Raw genomic sequence first — 19,052 nt, 5'->3', positions numbered from 1 at the left:
CTCAGATTTTTCATATTTATCATTCAGCAATATGTTCATGCCACTTTTTCAAGCAAATTTACCCTCCCCTTCCATTATCTAAGACATATTTGAATTGGATTTTTTTAATGAGTTGATGGTCTCCAAATCTTTGGGTCAGAGGTCCCATAAAAGTACACCTAGGTTAGAAATGGTAACTAACATGATTCATTTGATGTATGTGTGTGGGGGGCATAGTTTCAAGGTCTCTGCATTAAGATCCCGTCAATATGCCCCCTTAAATTATATGCTTAAGAAAAGAAGATTGCTTTAATAAAAATAGATCCTACACGGCATGTTATTCTTCATAATTGGACGAGATCACAAAGAGCATACACTTACAAGATAATCTGAAAATGAATGGCCAAATAATATAGTAATCACCAAATCCTTATTACGTGAAGCCTATACGCGCCAGGAGGCCCTTTCTCCCTTGATGATCAAGCCTGACCCCTATTAATTTTAATAGGAGTTAAGTAGTCACATCAAGGGAGGAATCAGTGAGTACTCTCAGCAAACCAGCCCCGAAGATTAAGACCTCCACTTTTGGCTTTCTGCTGAAAATGTGACACATTGCATGATGCTTATCTGCTTTTAATTGTGTGTTGTGTGTGTGTGTGTGTTTTCTCCCTTCTTTTTGCAGAGGAGGCAATTTGCAAGTCATTGCTCTATGCCTCCCTACAACGAAGAGATAAATTATATGAGAGGCTGTGGTGTTTGGCCTGTTTGATACCCTTTGCTGATAAATTGAAGTGAACCTTCATAATTAATACCCAGTCTTTTCTGGTTGACTCCATTGCACTAAAGCTTGAGGATATCTGACTGTAATGAAAAATGATTGTTGTGATGCACTCTGCCTTTTTCCCTCTTTTTATCTCTATCGTCAAAAATATGCACGGAACAAATCTACTGGAGGTTCTGTTGGACAGCGTCAGAAAGATCTCTCGTTTTTATTAAGCAGCGTCTTCAAAGATTCAGCAGAGACAGACTTGCTTCTGTGAGCTTTTTAACATGTAAGTGACATTTCCCTGCGTTTAAATATGGCTTTGTTAGGCTGTGCTTGCAATCAGAATGCAAAAAAAGCCCCGCTGTTAGAACCTGAAACCAAAGAGAAATAGATCCTCCTTTAGTTTCACTCTTGAAATAGAAGTCAAGGGAAAGCCAGAATCAGAGAAATCAAATTAGATTTAAAATTCCTGTGAGCTCTCAGAATGCAAGATCAGGATAAACATTCCATCCTGAACAACTAAACCAAACAAAGCAAGATACCGTTTAATAAGATGTTGTGATAGATAAGTGAGCCTGTGCACTTGTGCTGGACTTACGGTTTAAGAAGTGTTTAGAAAATCAGCTTACCAGCTCCCTGACTTCTCATTCAGAGGGGATGAGAATAATTCAGGCCATTTTGCAGATGAGGAAATTGGTTCAGTAAGTAGGCATGACCTCTCAAGGCAGACCCAGGGTCAAAATATAGGTCTTCTCACAGCTGTTGCCATTTAATAGCAGGCTCCCCAACATTTTAGGGACATAGGGAAAAGACAAAATGAGGAAACAGACAAAAGAGAGAACAGATGAAGCCTGCATCATCCTGTTTGTGAGCCCTTCCCAGTGTCTTCCATCTTTCATTTTTTAAAAAACCAGCCAGCCCACTAGGCTGATTTTTTAAATTTAATTTTTAAGTTAAATAAAAATAAAAACTAGCTGGTTTTTATTTAATTTGTTCATTGCTGCTGCTAAGTCGCTTCAGTCATGTCCGATCTGTGCGACCCCATAGACGGCAGCCCACCAGGCTCCCCTGTCCCTGGGATTCTCCTGCAAGAACACTGGAGTGGGTTGACATTTTCTTCTCCAATGCATGAAAGGGAAAAGTGAACGTGAAGTCGCTCAGTGTCCGACTCTTAGTGACCCCATGGACTGCAGCCTACCAGGCTCCTCCGTCCATGGGATTTTCCAGGCAAGAGTACTGGAGTGGGTTGTGATTACTTATTTATTTATTGAACTGTGGTTGCTTTGCAGTATTATATTAGTTTCAGGTATACAGTATCAGTTCAGTTCAGTTGTTCAGTCATGTCTGACTCTTTGCGACCCCATGGACTATAGCACACAAGGCTGCTCTGTCCATCACCAACTCCAAGAGCTTACTCAAACTGATGTCCATCAAGCTGGTGATGCCATCCAACCATCTCATGAACTATAGCCTGACACACTCCTCTGTACATGGAATTCTTGAGGCCAGAATACTGGAGTGGGTAGCCATTCCCTTCTCCAGGTGTTCTTCCTAGCCCAGGGATCAAATCAGGTCTCCAGCATTACAGGGGGATTCTTTACCATCTGAGCCACCAGCGAATTTCTTAGTCCCTTATCCCTTTCTTGCCCCTCCATCCTTCCCTCTCCTAACTGGTAATCACTAGTTTGTTTTCTGTATCTGAAAACTCTGTTTTTATTTTGCTACACTCATTCATTTTATTTTTTAGATGCTACATGTAAATGATAACAAATAGTATTTGTCCTTCTCTGTCTGACTTATTTTAGACACTAAGCATAATATTCTCCAAGACCATCCATGTTACTGCAAATGGCAATTTATCATTCATTTTTAGAGCTGAGTACTATTCCACTAGGCTTCGTTGCATATTGGGTCTGCTCAAGTGGTGCTAGCGGTAAAGAATCTGCCTACCAATGCAGGAGGTGCAAGAGACATAGGTTTGATCCCTGGCTTGGAGCAGGAAATGGTAACCCACTCCAGTATTTTTACCTGGGAAATCCCATGGATAGAGGAGTTAGGCCCTACAGTCCATGGGGTTCAAAGAGTCGAACACGAAAGAGCAAGCACACGTGCATACACACACACACACACACACACACACACACCACATCTTCTTTACTCATTCATCTGCTGTTGGATACTTGGGCTGTGTCCACATCTTGGCTATTGTAAATAATGATGCTAGGAACATTGGGGGGCTTATATCTTCTTGAATTTTTGTTTCTTCCATACTTGTTTTGGAATTGCTGGATCATATGGTAGTTTCATTTTCAGTTTTTTGAGGAACCTCTATGCTGTTTTCCATAGCATCAGTATACATCTACAGTTCCTCCAGCAGGGTAGAGTTTTCTCCACACCCTTTCCAGTATTTATTATTTGTAGACTTCTTGATGATGGCCATTTAGGCTGGTAGTTTTGATTTGCATTTCTCTAACAATTAATAATATTGAGCATCTTTTCATGTATCTATTGGCCAACTGTATGTCTTTGGAAATATGTCTATTCAGGTCCTTGCCCATTTTTTTTGATTAGGTTGTTTAATTTTCTGATATTGAGTTGTATATATTTTGTATATTAAGCTCTTATCAGTTACATCATATGCAAATATTTTCTCCCATTCTGTAGTTTGTCTTTTTGTTTTGTTTATGGTTCCCTTTTCTGTGCACAATATTTTAAGTTTAATTATATCTCATTTATTTTTGCTTTTTTATCTTTTGCCTTCAGAGACAGATCCTCAAAATATTGCTATGTTTTACACTAAAGAGTCTTCTGCCTATATTCTCTTCTAGGAGTTTAATGGTTTAAGCTCTTATATTTAGGCCTTTAATCCATTTTGAATTTATTTTTGCATATGATATGAGGAAATGTTCTAATTTCATTCTTTAACATGTAGTTGTCCAGTTTCTCAGCCTCACTTCTTGAGGAAACTTTTCTCAACTGTATACTCTTGCCTCCTTTGTTGTAGGTTAATGGACCATAAATAGGTAGACTTATTTCTGGGCTCTCCATTTTGTACCATTGATCTATGTGGTTTTTTTTTTTTTCTTTTTTTGTCAGTATCGTGCTGTTTTGATTACTGTAAGCTTTGTAGTATAGTCAGAAGTCTGCAAGGGTGTTTTTGTTTTTGTTTATTTCCTCAAGATTACTTCCCACTGACTTCCTGAGGGCCGTCCCTCCACTGAAAGTGAAAGTGAAAGTTGTTCAGTCATGTCTGACTCTTTGTGACCCCATAGACTGTACTGTCCATGGAATTCTCTAGGCCAGAATACTGGAGTTGGAAGCCATTTCTTTCTCCAAGGGATCTTCCCAAACCAGGTCTCCCGCATTGTAGGAGGATTCTTTATCAGCTGAGTCACAAAGGAAGCCCATGGATATTCACCATGTCTGTTGCTATGTCCACACTGCTAATCCAGGGTCTGACTCCTTTTCATACTCAACAGCCCTCACTACCAACACAGTGCTATTCCCCTGCTCATTAAGAGGGATCAGAGTGAATTCTCAGGGCATGGAGGGGATAGCTTTTTGGAGGGACCGCGGCATCTTGAGAGTCACAGCTGTAGATGTTGAGATGTTTCAGCTTTTGCAAGGCAGCAGAGTTTCTGGAGGGACCACAGACAGACTCCATAATACATGTGTCTGAAAACCCCAAACTATTGTTCCTAGATGTAGACCATTATTTTTAAGTGCCCGCTGTTTAGAGTTCTGTGGGGAAATCAAACTAACTTAAACTGAGAGTTTACATTTTTAAATGCCTTCCACGAATCAAGTAAGCTCATGAAATGCTGACAATTCCACAACATGAAACCAACTATCAAGTCACCCACCCATGCAACCTTCGTTGGTCAAATACTGAGTACCTACTTTATGTAAAATTCTTGCCTACTGATGTTTGGAGCTTACTTTTGGAGATTCCTTATGGATGGAGGTAAGAAATGGCAAACGTGTTTGAAATGCCCTTTCAGCTGTTGATAGTTTCTATAGGGAAATGTAAAGCAGGGTAAGGAAAGAGACATGAGCAGAGCATCAGCAAAGATGTCTCTGAGGGGGAGCCTCTGAGCAGTGACATAATCAGAAAGAGTGAACTATGTAAAGGACTGGGGAAGAAACATTCCAGGAGCAGGGCATGAGAAGGTAAGAGAATTTTAGGGGTACAGGGTTCAGTTCAGTCCAGTCACTCAGTCCAGTTCAGTCACTCAGTCGTGTCTGACTCTTGGTACATGACCATGAAACATAGCAAGATGACCCACAAGAAAGCTCTCCGTGACCTCTGAGCTGGAGGACATGCATCCATGAATGCTGTTGTTCAGTTGCTACATCATGTCCAAATCTTTGCAACCCCGTGAACTGCAGCACATCAGTCTCCTCTGTCCTCCACCATCTCCCGGAGTTTACACAAACTCATGTTTATCAAGTCTCTAATGATATCTAACCATCTCATCCTCTGTTGCTCCCCTTCTCCTTTTGCCCTCAATCTTTTCCAGCATCAGGGTCTTTTCCAATGAGTCATCTCTTCAGATCAGGTGGCCAAAGTATTGGAGCTTCAGCTTCATCAACAGCACTTCCAATAAATATTCAGGATCGACTTCCTTTAGGATTGACTGGTTTGATCTTCTTGCAGTCCAAGGGATTCTCAAGAGTCTTCTCCAGCACCACATTTCAAAAGCATCAATTCTTTGGTGTTTGGTTTTCTTTATGGTCCAACTCTCACGTCTGTACAAGACTACTGGAAAACATCCTCAACTGCCACTAACCAGCCTCATGATTTGGAAAAACTGCTTCTTCTCATGTTGTTTCCCAGTCTTGGAAATAAGCGGATGAACTGAAAAAATTCTGGGTTACTTTGACTAAAAATTCTGATTCCATGTGAGGATGACCCTAAAAACTTGATAATCCTTCTGTTTTTTGTTTGTTTGTTTGTTTTTCATTTTTCCTAACCCTGTTTTCTTTGGAAGGAATGATGCTAAAGCTGAAACTCCAGTACTTTGGCCACCTCATGCGAAGAGTTGACTCATTGGAAAAGACTCTGATGCTGGGAGGGATTGGGGGCAGGAGGAAAAGGGGATGACAGAGGATGAGATGGCTGGATGGCATTACTGACTCGACGGACGTGAGTCTGGGTGAACTCCGGGAGTTGGTGATGGACAGAGAGGCCTGGCGTGCTGTGATTCATGGGGTCACAAAGAGTCGAACACGACTGAGCGACTGATCTGATCTGATCTGAACCCTGTTTTCCATTCATGTTAGAAAACTATGGTGAGTCCCCTATGGATTCCAATCTTGGGTTCCAATGGTGTTTTTGGAGATTCCAAATGTAAATAATGAAGAGACACATTGTGTATTCTTGATGAAGTATCCTTAGCACAGATAGAAAATTATTCTTCAGAATAAGACCAGAATGTCATGCAACAACAGGGAAACATCATAAAAAGTCTCTTAATGTAATAAATGGATAGTGATTATTCTGAAGAAGACAGTTCATGTGGTGGGAAAGCTCCTCTGCCAACTTCCTGTCCACGTTCAGTTGAGAGAGCTCTGAATCCTAACTACTAGACCATCAGGGACTTACTAAATTGAGACACCATATTGGAAAGAAAGATTCATATTAACTCTTCAAGCCAGAATGTTTAGGAGAGAATACCTGTATTCTTGTTTTATAAATATATAGAGGATATGGGTATAAAAGATCAGAAATTCAAGAATTGTTTCAGAAAAAAAAAAAGCTTCTACTTCTTTTGAAAAGAAAGATAAAATAAATTTGTGAGTTATTCAGTAATACATTATTGTATCTATTAAGTCTATTAAATAAAATATTGCTTTTTAAAAAAGTTGAAATGTAGGTGATTTACAATGTTGTGTTAGTTTTAGGCATACAGAAAGTGATTCAGATATATATATATTCTTTTTAAGATTCTTTTCCATTATAGATTATTATAAGATATTGAATACAGTTTCCTGTGCTATGCAACAGATCCTTATTTGTTTTATATACAGTTGTGTGTATCTGTTAATTCCAAATTTCTAATTTATACCTCCCTCCCCTGTTCCTCTTTGCTGTGTGTGAGCTCAGTTGCTTCAGTCATGTCTGACTCATTGCAATCCTATGGATTGTAGCCTACTGGCTTCCTCTGTCCACAGGATTCTCCAGGCAAGAATAACTGGAGTGGGTTGCCATGCCCTCCTCCAGGGGATCTTTCTTGATAGTCATAGATTTGTATTCTATGTTTGTGAGCTTATTATGTCTTGCAAATAAGTTCATTTGTGTTATTTTTTTAGATTCCACATAGAAGTGATATCATATGACATTTGTCTTTCTCTCTCTGACTTATTTCAATTAGTATGATCATCGCTAGGTCCATCCATGTTGCTGCAAATGGCATTATTTCATTCCTTTTTTATAGCTGAGTCCTATTCCATTGAATGTATATGCCACATCTTTATCTTTTCATCTGTTGATGGACATTTAGGTTGCTTCCATGTCTTGGCTGTTGTAAACAGTGCTGCTATGAACATAGGGGTACAGGTGTCTTTTTGAATAAGATTTTTCATCGTTTCCATATATATGGCCAAGAATGTGATTGCTGGATCCTATGGTGTCTCTATTTTCAGCGCTTTAAGGAACCTCTATGCTGTTTTCCATCAGTTTACATTCCTGCCAACCATTTAGGTGGGTTCCTTTTCTTCACATCCTCTCCAGAATTTACTATTTGTAGAGTTTTTGATGAAGGCTATTGTGACTAATATGAGGTGATACCTCTTTATAGCTGTGATTTGCATTTCTCTAACAATTAGCGATGTTGAACATTTCTCCAAAGAACCCGTACAGATGGCCAACAGGCACATAAAAAATATTACTTAAAAAAAAAATGTTTTGGAGATTTGTCCTAAAACTGTCAGTTGCAAGAATGCTCACAATTTGGAACATTTGTTAGTAGCTGAGTTTGTGGTAATAAAAGGGCTTCTGTTGAAAGACCATTGATCTTAGGGTTAGAAGACAAGATTCAGGCTACAGCTCTTCGTTTACTAGCTGTGTGATCTTAGTCAAGTTACTAGGCTAGTCTAAACTTTGACTTAAGAGTATAAATTAGGGTCATTACACCTGTCCAGTTTACTTCATAGAGTGAGAAGTGAATGAAAACACATGTAAATAAAATTGCTCTGTTAACAGCAAAACACTGGCAAATATGAGGAAGAATTTTAAAAGGAAGGCAAAAAGGATAAAAAAAAAAATAGAAGAGGAGGAAGGAGGGGTGTTGATGGAAAGAATTTACTTTCACACATTTTAATCCCAGTTAGAATATTGGAGAAGGAAATGGCAACCCACTCCACTGTTCTTGCCTGGAGAATCCCAGGGATGGGGGAGCCTGTTGGGCTGCCGTCTATGGGGTCGCACAGAGTCGGACACGACTGAAGGGACTTAGTAGTAGTAGTAGTAGAATATGGTCAGACTTAGAGGATTTTAGCAGCAGTAGGTAGGACCCTAAACCCACATTCTTTCTCCAGCATGTTCCATGCAATTCCCATAGTTTCTCATGCCCCTTGGGTCTATTTATTGTCCCTTTCGTCTCCAGTTTTAAGGGATAAATAATCCTCAGAAGGAAGCATATTTTATTGACATTAGTCATCATTCAAACTTTTCAGAGTCCCCACTGCCTATAGACTAATGGCCAGATTTCTTCCATGGTTTGCCATTAATCCCCCTGACTAAGAAGATTATGCTTTTTCTAATCCTTCTTAAAGACATGGGATTCACTCTAGCTCACCTCAATGCAGAAGAGATATTGAAAGTCTCCAATTCAACAAGACACATGTACCCCTATGTTCAGGGCAGCATTCTTTACAATAGCCAAGACATGGAAACAATCTAAATGCATATAGACAATGCAATCGGAGAAGGCAATGGCACCCACTCCAGTACTCTTGCCTGGAAAATCCCATGGATGGAAGGGCCTGGTAGGCTGTAGTCCATGGGGTCGCTAAGAGTCGGACACGACTGAGCAACTTCACTTTCACTCTTCACTTTCATGCATTGGAGAAGGAAATGGCAACCCACTCCAGTGTTCTTGCCTGGAGAATCCCAGGGATGGGGGAGCCTGATGGGCTGCCATCTACGGGGTTGCACAGAGTCGGACACAACTGAAGAGACGCAGCAGCAGCAGCAGCATACAATGCAATATTACTCTGCCATCAAAAAGAATGAAATGATGTCATTTGCAGCAACATGGATGGATCTAGAGATTATCACACAAAGTGAAGTAAGTTAGAGAGAGAAAGACAAATATCACATGAAATCATTTACATGTGAATTCCAAAATGTAATACAAATCAACATATCTATGAAACAGAAATAGATATAGGGATGGCAGTTTGGGGTTAGCAGAGGCAAACAATTATATAGGATAAAGAGAGAAACAAGAAGGTCCTACTATGTAGCACAGGGAATTAGATTCAATATCCTATAATAAACCATAACGGAAAATAATATGAATATATATATAATATACATATACATATATATGTTGTTGTTCAGTCATGAAGTCATTTCTAACTCTTTTTATAGCCATGGATGGCAGCACACCAGGGTCCCCTGTCCTTCACTATCTCCCAGAACTTGCTCAAATTCATGTCCACTGAGTCAGTGATGCTATCTAGCCATTTCATCTTCTGCTACCTACTTCTCCTTCGAAAAGCCTCATGTTCTTTTCGAATGAGTAGGCTCAAGTATAAGTGAATCAATTTGCTGTACAGATGAAGTGAAATCAGTCCCAAAGTATCCAGGACCTATTCACAGTTACAGCAGTCATTGTCATCAAGAAAAGCCAGTGCAAGAAACATTTGGAGCAAGGCAAACATGAGGCTGTGAAGCTGCGAATAACCAAGAAATTCCATGTGCAGGACCAAGAATGAAGAAGCAGACCAATGGGACATAATAAAGAAAATGAGGGTGTGTGCTTGTGAGTTATGGTTTGGGCTGCACATAAATTTGGTTTCTCTTGGAGATTCCAAGTGCTCCCCAGAATCAGTGTTTGCCTCTAAGAATGAAAATCATCACATCCACAACACAGTGGGTGGGTTAAACCATCTGTGGGCACAAACCCCAGCAAACCATAAATTTTCACTGGAGCTTGGATACAGCTCAACCCAGATCAAAGCTTCAGCAGTAGTATCTAGGAGTCATGGTTGGAATAAACGTATCCTTTAGGAAGTGGGTGCCTGTTGGCTTTGTTATGTTTGTTGTTGTTTAGTTGCTAAGTCATTTCCGACACTTTTGTGACCCTATAGACTGTAGCCTGCCAGGCTCCTCTGTCCACGGTATTTCTTAGAAAAGAGGTATCAGGCTGTCCCAGCTGGATGTCAGAGCCACCCTGTCTGGACCCAGTGGCCGTTCTTTTTCACGGAGCTTTGAGCTTCAGTAACTTTCTTGGTGGGCTTCCCTGGTAGCGTAGATGGTAAAGAATCTGCCTGCAGTGCAGGAGACCTGGATTCGATCCCTGGGTTGGAAAGATCTTCTGGAGGAGGAAATGGCAACTCATTCAGTGAGGGAATATTTTGGTCAGCTTGGGCATTCTGTCACTGGCAGGTCAATTTCTTATCTAAAGTGAGTCAGTGAACAATTGGTAGCAAATATATCTGTCTTTTGAGATGGATTATTGTCCAGGCATGAAGTATTTCTTCCAACCTGATCTAGTTGCTTAATGTGCCAAGGTGAATGGCGATTTCTGGTTTTGGACCATAATGCAGTCATGATTAGCTTATTTTAGAAATGTCTTTCTATAACTATGTGCTTTGCTTTCAAATGACAGCATGCCACAATCTTGACTGCTAGGGCTGGTTCAGCTCTGTGTGAATTCCTTATGGCCGGATCAAAGACATGTATGTTTAAGCTAAACCTTTTTCATAGGAAGCACTCAGCTGAGAATGAATGAATGAATGAAAGGAAGTTTGCTCACTTCAGTTTATCAAGGTTCCAGATCTGACGGCCTATTTTTTATGTGCGAAATATTTTTTCTAAAGCTTCATTCCCACCAAAATAAACATTGGTACAAGAAAGAGTTTTTATAAACGTTTCGCTGTGCTCAAGCCACACGGCCGTTTATTAATGACACTTCCAAGCTCCGTTCTTGTGCTCTAACTGGCAAGGGGGAGTTCTGTGCTCACAGAATGTAATTCAAGAACCAATAAAAGTTGATTACATACATATGAAACGTATGGACTGGGGGTAGGAGTCCTGGATGGATTACAAAGTGGGTGTCATGTTTCATCTTCTGCATGGGGTTTTATGGGAGGCCTGCATGAAGCCACAGACTTCTACATCGTCCCTTTCACTAAACATCATGTAAACAGAATCATGTTCTCATTCAAAAATACATCTGCAAGATCACAGTTCAGAAAGAACTCCAGGTTTTCTATCAACTTTAGCTCTAACTGGAGAATCTTATGAGAAACTCAGTAATTAATTAGGAGGTACAAGAGGTCATCTTTAACTATGAACAATTAAAATAAAATAGACTATTAGTTCCCTGATTGGAGATGTGGCAGCTGGAGGTACACGATCTTATAGAATGATGAGCTTTTTTTTTTTTTACTTCAAAATAAAGCCATATTTCCCACTCTCCTCATCCCCAAATTGTAACATCTACTGATGAGTATTATTGAGCAGCCATTTTTTAATAGCAAAAGAAAATGTCTGGATACTTTGCTGGTTTTCTCTGGAGCCTTGGCCACAGAAATATCCAAGCCTTGTTCTGGTCTGTGTTGAAACACAGCCACCTCTGGGTATCCACATGGCAGCTGTTTGCCAGCCCCCCAGCACAGCTGGTTTTGAGCAGGAAATGAGGGAACCCTTCTCTGGGGAAAACTACAGGGAGTTTTTGGTGAGCAGAATGCAATTACCCTGGCTGGAAGTGTGCCAGGCGAGGATGGTACATGTCTGACTGTTGCGAAGGCATCATGGGACCCTCTCCCATGTAGGCTGTGCTTTAGCAGAAGACAGAATGAAAATATAATTATGATCATCTTAATGACTATAAGGTAATTATGATGATGTTAATGTTTTTCAAGAAAACTTCTTTCACTTTCCAAGGTTGAGAATGCAAAGCAGTGGACATGAGGATTGAAAACAATACATTCGCAACAAATGATCCACCTGTGTTAATAACTTGATCAACTCTTTCAAAATGACTGACAGGTATGTATCAATTCTTTAGTAAGTCCTGGTGACTCTTCTGCTTTGCATCATAAATTCTTTCTAGAGTTTATCTTTACTTAAGAGTTTTACAAATCCTTTTAACAGTCATTTCCTCTGCGCCCTCAAGGCAATTTAAAAGTGTTTTGAAAAGATGCATGTTTTTATTATCCCCAATTTACAGATGAGAAAACCAAGGCTTAAAGAAATGAATCATTTACAATCATACATTGCTAAGTGTTAAAGTCATTACACTACATTTGTCCTTACCCTTTACCACTTTTCCAGAGAAAGTTGAATAATACACATCATTCATCCCCCAGAAATGCTAATTTATGTTTCTCCACATATTTTTAGTGCCAGATTTTAAAATTATGTAAGATGTAGTTTTGAAGTTGGAGCCATCAAAAAGTTCAATCATGACTAGTTGACTAGAAAATATATCTGATAATAAAAATTCAGTTCAAAAAATGGATTACATAATCCATTTTGCTAAACATAGCCTGCAAGGATCTAATGAGAGTCAACTCTGAAATCAATCACTCAAGAAGCTAAATTGTTAAAGTTCTTGTGAAGTAGTTTCCTGATAAATGGCATTCTTTGATGGAGTGTCTGGGTAAATATGGTGCATTCGTGATTGATCCTCCAGAATCTTGAGTTATTTTAAAAAGAATATTTCATTTTTATATTGATATGTGGTTGCAAAGAATGAAATGCATGGATTCAAATTCCAGCTCCACTGTTCTCTGAATGACCTTGGAAATGGCCCTTCATTCTGGAGTAAGACGTCAGGAGATAGAATAAAATTGACATTACATGCAGAGTTACGAGTGATTAAATAATATATATGAAAATGTCTACAATGACATCTCCACACAGTATGTGCCCCAGAGCTTATCAAAATCCTTTCCAACAGCTATTTACAGTTGTCTAACTTCAATTGAAATAAAATACAAAACTAATTTACAGGACATGCTTCTCAATACATATGTTAATTTTCATGATATTCCCTTGAAATTTAATTTGGATATTTACACTGAAGACAGAGTGGACTGAAGACAGAGTGGCCCAAACTGTATTCGGGACTTGCAGATAGAAAAATTCATTAACAAATAAAACAGAAACAGAGAAGAAGAGTGTATCATATAATCAGAGGTCCAAAGCATCTGAGTTCTAAAAAATCTAGGCTCTTTCTAGTTGATTGATTTTTTGCATTATCCATGTACTTACCTAATATTTGTTACACACCTGTTAAATGAAAAATGATATGTTAGGTGATGAGAATATAAACATTTTAAAGCAGAGATAAGATAAAACAGTATACTTTTTGAGCTCAAAAAGCTCACAGAATAACTGCTAAACAGATTTGGGGATAATGCATTTTCATATAATAATTATATTTATGAGTAAGTGATGGTACCTTAAGATTAATCCTCTTGGAGATGTTAGGTAATTTCCTAACTAGTGTCTTGAAGCATCACTAGTTCTTGGTTATAAACAGCTGGCTGAGCTGGGCAAGAATAATACTGAGAAGTAGGCCTTGATTCTCAGATGTCCTCATTGTTTTCAGTTGCTCAGTTGTGTCCAACTCTTTGTGATCCCAGGCTTGCTTCTCCTTCACCATCTCTCAGAGATTGCTCAAACTCATGTCTGTTGAGTCAATGATGCCATCTAATCATCTCATCCTCTATTGCCCACTTCTCCTCTTGCCATCAATCTTTTCCAGCATCAGGGTCTTCTCCAGGGTCTTTACATCATTTCAAATCAGGTGGCCAAAGTATTGGAGCTTCAGCTTCAACATCAGTCCCTCCAGTGAATATTTAGGGTTGATTTCCTTTAGGATGGACTGGTTTGCTCTCCATGTTTTCCAAGGAACTCTCAAGACTCTTCTCCAACACTACAGATGCCCTAGACCTTCAAATGTCCTAGACCTTCCTTATGGGTTGATCTCTAGCTCAGCTCGTAGAATTCCTGCACAAACCCAGGAATCTTATGTGTAAACAAGGCAATATTGTTTTCTGATATAAACATTGGGATATCAGGGCTGTTTGATATATGTGAGAAATTAATGGAACATTCTTGTTCCAAGTCTCCAATCCTATGTAAGTCCTGAGGTGACTATGCAAACATGCTTGTCCCTCTTCTCTGTAATATCCCACTATTGTGTGACTCTAACCAGAGGTATGGGTTAATTTTAACTCACTCCAGCATTCTTGTCTGGAGAATCCCATGGATAGAGGTGCCTGGCAGCCTAAAAGCCATAGGGTCTCAGAGTTGGACACAACTTAAGTGACTTAGCACACATGCATGGGTTAATTTTATGAATCCATCATTACACTTTGTAATACAGACAGTGTTCCATATTAAGACTAGAAGGGGAAAAAAATCTTCAGGGCACTGCCAATTCTGAGCTGTCACCTCCAGCATCTTGTCTCTTTCTCATGATGGCAGATGAAAGGAAACGAGAGGGAACAATAGAGCAGGAAGGGAGGGAGGACCAAGAGAATGAAAATCACAAATTTGGAAGCTTTCTGAACACCGTGAATCCTTTGTCCACAATTAGACATCACTATTTTCAGCATCCCCATCCCAGGTCTCCTTCCCAATTAAATTGGCTGCATGTGTCAATGAGTTTCTATAGAAACATGTTTCCACCTCTCAACTAAGCTGTGAGGACATACCTATAAATGTAGGATCTAAATCTCTTCCTTTTCATTGTGCAACTTATGACCTTTAGGAAAATTTGCAATATTCATTATCCATTTCACTGAAAACAGGAGTCGTGTCTAATTTTTGGAGCATTTTTGGAAGTTGAAGAAATATAGTCTGGCTTAATTTGCAAAGGATTCTGTTGACTCTTCAGTAATAACATGTACCAAGGAGAACAGGAGACAAGGAATTTGAGTTTAGGGTGTATTCTAAGAGAGCCCATGTCTGATCTTGGGAAGTTGCTGATACTTTTAGCTTTCCAAGGACAGGATTGGACTCTAGGTATCATTTAACAATATGACTCATCAGTCACGGTAACATCTTTGGCCCTGATGATTCAAAAATTATTATTCACCCAACACATTTTTTACAACTTTCTTCATTTCATGAGAAAGTTTTGGTCAGCAAAAGTGATGGGCATTCACTCTTCCTTCTCACCCTATGAAATGTTGGAGCATATGAGTGTTTCCTTTCATTTCCTTGAAGAAAGGAGATGTTGTATGTCTTCTCGGCATTTCCATACATGAGGTTAGTCTCCTCATCATAAAAAACTTAGACAACATTAAAATGAGTAACCAGAATGCTAGTACACACATGAACATACTCATAAACACACACACACACACACCACTGGAGGTAATGAAGTGGTTGGGGTATTTCTCTATCTTTTTAACCCTTGAACATCTTAGGGATCAAGATTTGGCCTGTGACTTTGTATTTCTGTGGTGCCCTAAGGACCAAAGAACAAGGTGAAAGAGAAGGGTCTTCGAAAGAAGGAACCGAAAAAAAAAAAAAAAAAAAAACCCAGACCCCTATCACCCCTTCCTGCGCCTATGTTGTACTGTTGAAGAATTTTTGAGCCCTCCTAAGCAGTATGGCCTGTCTTCCCTCCTACCCCATGTAAGGGAAATGTATTTGTCTTATTCTTCTCCCACCCAGTATACAAACTTTATCCAATCAACTTGCAAGACCCCTACACCACTCCTTGTCCCCTGGCTATAAAAACGAACCAAGGACCCACATTCAAGGTCTGCTCTCCATGACTGTCAGGAAGTTGGCCTGCGGTACCGGCAGTGACTCTCACCACCATCACCCCGCCCCTGCTAACTCTAATAAAGTTTATTCTCCTTTCATTCTGCCTCATGTCTGGAAATTCTTTTCTAACCTGCACATAGACCATAATTTCTATTAGGATATGGTGAACTAGGAAAATTAAATATGACCTGGAAATGGAACTTATATAGCACACATAATTTACATGACTTCTTTTGTGCCAGTAAGAGAGAGCATGTTCAGAGGCAACTGGGCCCTTGAAAAAGCCATCTAGCTACTTTTCACTTCCTGATTCCATTCTAATAATCCTTTCCAGAACCCCCAAGGATGGGGAGTTTGGAGCCTGCCTTTAACATCAGGCAATAAGCCACACCCCTGCGCCCTTACCGTGAGAGTGCACCATATTTTTCATTTCTTCAACTTGCTTTGGCAATCTGTTGTAGCATAATTTGCACATTTACACATTTTAGAGAGCAAGGCACAGTCATGCAACTTAATTCCAAAAAACATAAGCACTGAAGGCTGCCTCTGCACATTAGCTTCGCAAAGCATATGAACGCCTTTGTCGAAACTCAATCCAAGGCACAGGCTTATTTGGAATCAGCGTCAAGAGGTATTTGCTGTTGGTCATTTCCCAACCAAAAGTTTTTGGAGTGGTCATTTACAGCCCTTTTGGGTTGACCTTTAAATGTTGGCTTGAGGTTGGCAAGCCTTGGTCCTGGGCTCAGCCTACCTTCCAGATCTATGGGTTCACTAGTATTCTGCAGACACCAAGAATCTTGCTGAAGCACTTGCTTCTGAGTGTCAGGGAATCAGATTTTGCCCAGTTCTTCAATGAAGAGTTATTTGACTGATTGGTCCTCCCACACTGACTGTTTCTTTTAAATGGTCTCGTACAGCTCAGTGGAAAACAGAATTGTCACCTCTTAGCTGGAACAAAACCTTTGGAATCGCACAGAATTGGGTGCAGATCTCACCTCTTCCCTTTCTGGCCTGGTGTCCTTGAAGGTGGACTTCATCACTCTGGGACCCCATTTTTATCCACAGAAGGGGAAAGAATTCTTCAAAAATCTTGTCAAGACTTGGTGAGAAAACACATGGGAAGGAACACTGGCACAGCAATCTCTCCATTGATAACTGTTCCTCTCCCTCCTCAATGCCAGTGGGAGGTGGGCTCTCACTAGGAAAAGGAAAAGGACAAGTCATTTACAGAACAGAGTGTGCCTTGCGTCTCTCCAGAGGAAGTTTCTCCTGAAAGACACTGTTTGTGACCCCCTCTGACAGTTGTCTTGGTATACAGAGTAATTGAGTTTCCCTCCTCTTCAATTGGGCTGCTTCCTTAAAAGTAGTGATTAAAACAGATTTACTGGAGGGCAACATGACATTTATATGGACTAGAGGCATTTTCCTGTTCATTTTGTTTGGGGAGTAACCTTTCAGAAAGGGTAGATTTAATTTAGGGAACACTTCATTAAGCCGGGGACGGATCACTAGAAGGAAAATTCTTACAAGGAAAAATGCCATCCTCTCAGAAGGGTGTGCTCAGTTTTAACAATCTGACAGTTAAGGGAATTGAGGATTTGGGGAGGGAGGGGTGTGCTTCTTCTAGTTGGTGGTACTTGGACTTCTCTCCCTTTTTTCCTTGCATTTCCCCTGCCTTTTGTTGGTTTTAAATAGTCAGTGGTGCAGGAATGCCTATTCATTATTGCAGTTGTTGGTGAAGTCAAAATAAACAGAGCTGTATACATGTAGACACTTTGGGTGCTAATTTGTATGTCGAATTTATTCGAAGAGTGATGATCTTTTCTCTGATCACAAAAATTCGCCTTCAGTTATTAGAGCTATTCAGAGATTTTTAGGATGGTGGTATGTCAACTCTTTCTTAGGCAGAAAGTTGAGTTATGAAGCAGAAAACTTCAAGGAATAAGATAGACCTCATTCACTTGGAAAACACAGTAGCCTGGGGGAATAACACATTTATACAAAAGCAGCAGGTACTCACTAAATTTTTCCTTCTTGACCCTTGCAGAGCAGAACAAAAATATATTTTGTCGATGATCTCTGGGTGGTCTTTGGCAAGTCTCTCGGTGTGAGAAGCTTTCTCCTCTGGGCTCTCATTGTGGTGTTGGTTTCGTTCCTTAGAGCAGCGTTCTTGCTGCCTCTCCAGATTCTTCAGTTCTCTTATGGGTCTAATGGCAAAATCTCAAAAAGACTGAAACCAGGTTCTCAAAGCTCTCTTTCATTCTGCTTCTTGAACTCAGAGTGCTGTCCGAGTGCCAAGGGCACCATCCACCTTCTCCCTTTGGCATAGTACCAAGCCCAATAATGTGGGTCCTTAAAGATGCACTAATTCAATCACATTCAGAATTTAGCGCAAACTGCCTTAAATTTTATGCAAAAAAAACTAGTATCACCTTTGTTTCTATGGACTATTCCCTGGACTAGAAAGACTTCCAGGGAAGCCCTTGAAAGACTTCAGTATCTTAACCTACCATGGAAAAGAAGAATCTAAAAAAGAGTATGTGTAGATAAATAGATATTGATATTGATCCTAAGCAAGACCCTGTGGGGCTCCTGAGCACAAAAGCCTTTCTGTGTCCCACATTTCTTGACTACAGGAAATAGGCTTCATTCAGCCTCCTTGACCTTCCCTGAGTTCCAAGGGACAGGTTCAAACAGATGCTAATTAGAGAAGGAAGGGCATGCAGAGACTAGAGAGGAGCAGTCAAGAAACAATAGTGCAGCCTTGGGGCAGAGTCCTGGTTCCCCCTCTAGGGATACACAGGACAATATCTTTGAGATGTTTTGCAGGTACTGAAACCCCCACTGGTGGGAGAAGTTAAGTATGCTGCCCCACAGGCACGGAAACCCCAGACTAGCTGCAACCAGAAGGTTGATGATACTGACTCCCTCTTACCTCACCACCAATTAGACTCAGAAGGTAAAGAGTGTGCCTGCAATGCAGGAGACCGGGGTTCGATCCTTGGGTCAGAAAGATCTGGAGAAGGGAATGGCTACCCACTCTAATATTCTTGCCTGGAGAATCCCATGGATGGAGGAACCTGGCAGGCTACATCTATGTGGTTGCAGAGTCTGACACAACTGAATGACTAACATTTTCACTTTGACTTCAACCAGTCAGAAAAAAGTCCATGAGCTGATCACACTCTTTTAACTAATACTATACAACTCCTCACTAACCCCTCTAGGGTAGGACACACAGCTTTGGCCCACTATAGCCTGCTTTGCCTGGCAAAGCAATAAAGCTATTCTTTTCTACTTCACCACAAACTCTGTATACAGAGCTAATTTGGATCAGGTTAC

General features: G+C 40.2%; 1 long non-coding RNA gene across 3 annotated transcripts; it reads left to right on the top strand.

Annotated features, from left to right (window-relative positions):
• Positions 1-513: 513 nt before the first annotated feature.
• LOC123330760 lies at positions 514-17,548 on the top strand. 3 transcript variants are annotated; one of them, XR_006546872.2, is made up of 3 exons: positions 514-1,031; positions 11,865-11,969; positions 15,365-15,808. It is a non-coding gene; the product is annotated as an uncharacterized LOC123330760 (long non-coding RNA). The 3 variants fall into 3 exon arrangements; XR_006546871.2 differs by lacking the exon at positions 15,365-15,808 and adding an exon at positions 16,628-17,548 and having other exon boundaries at positions 515-1,031; XR_006546870.2 differs by having other exon boundaries at positions 515-1,031; positions 15,615-15,808.
• The last annotated feature ends 1,504 nt before the right edge of the window (positions 17,549-19,052 follow it).

Source organism: Bubalus bubalis, chromosome 20 (genome assembly GCF_019923935.1).
Source record: "Bubalus bubalis isolate 160015118507 breed Murrah chromosome 20, NDDB_SH_1, whole genome shotgun sequence".
Lineage (NCBI taxonomy): Eukaryota > Metazoa > Chordata > Mammalia > Artiodactyla > Bovidae > Bubalus > Bubalus bubalis.
This window is presented reverse-complemented; position numbering and strand designations above follow the sequence as displayed.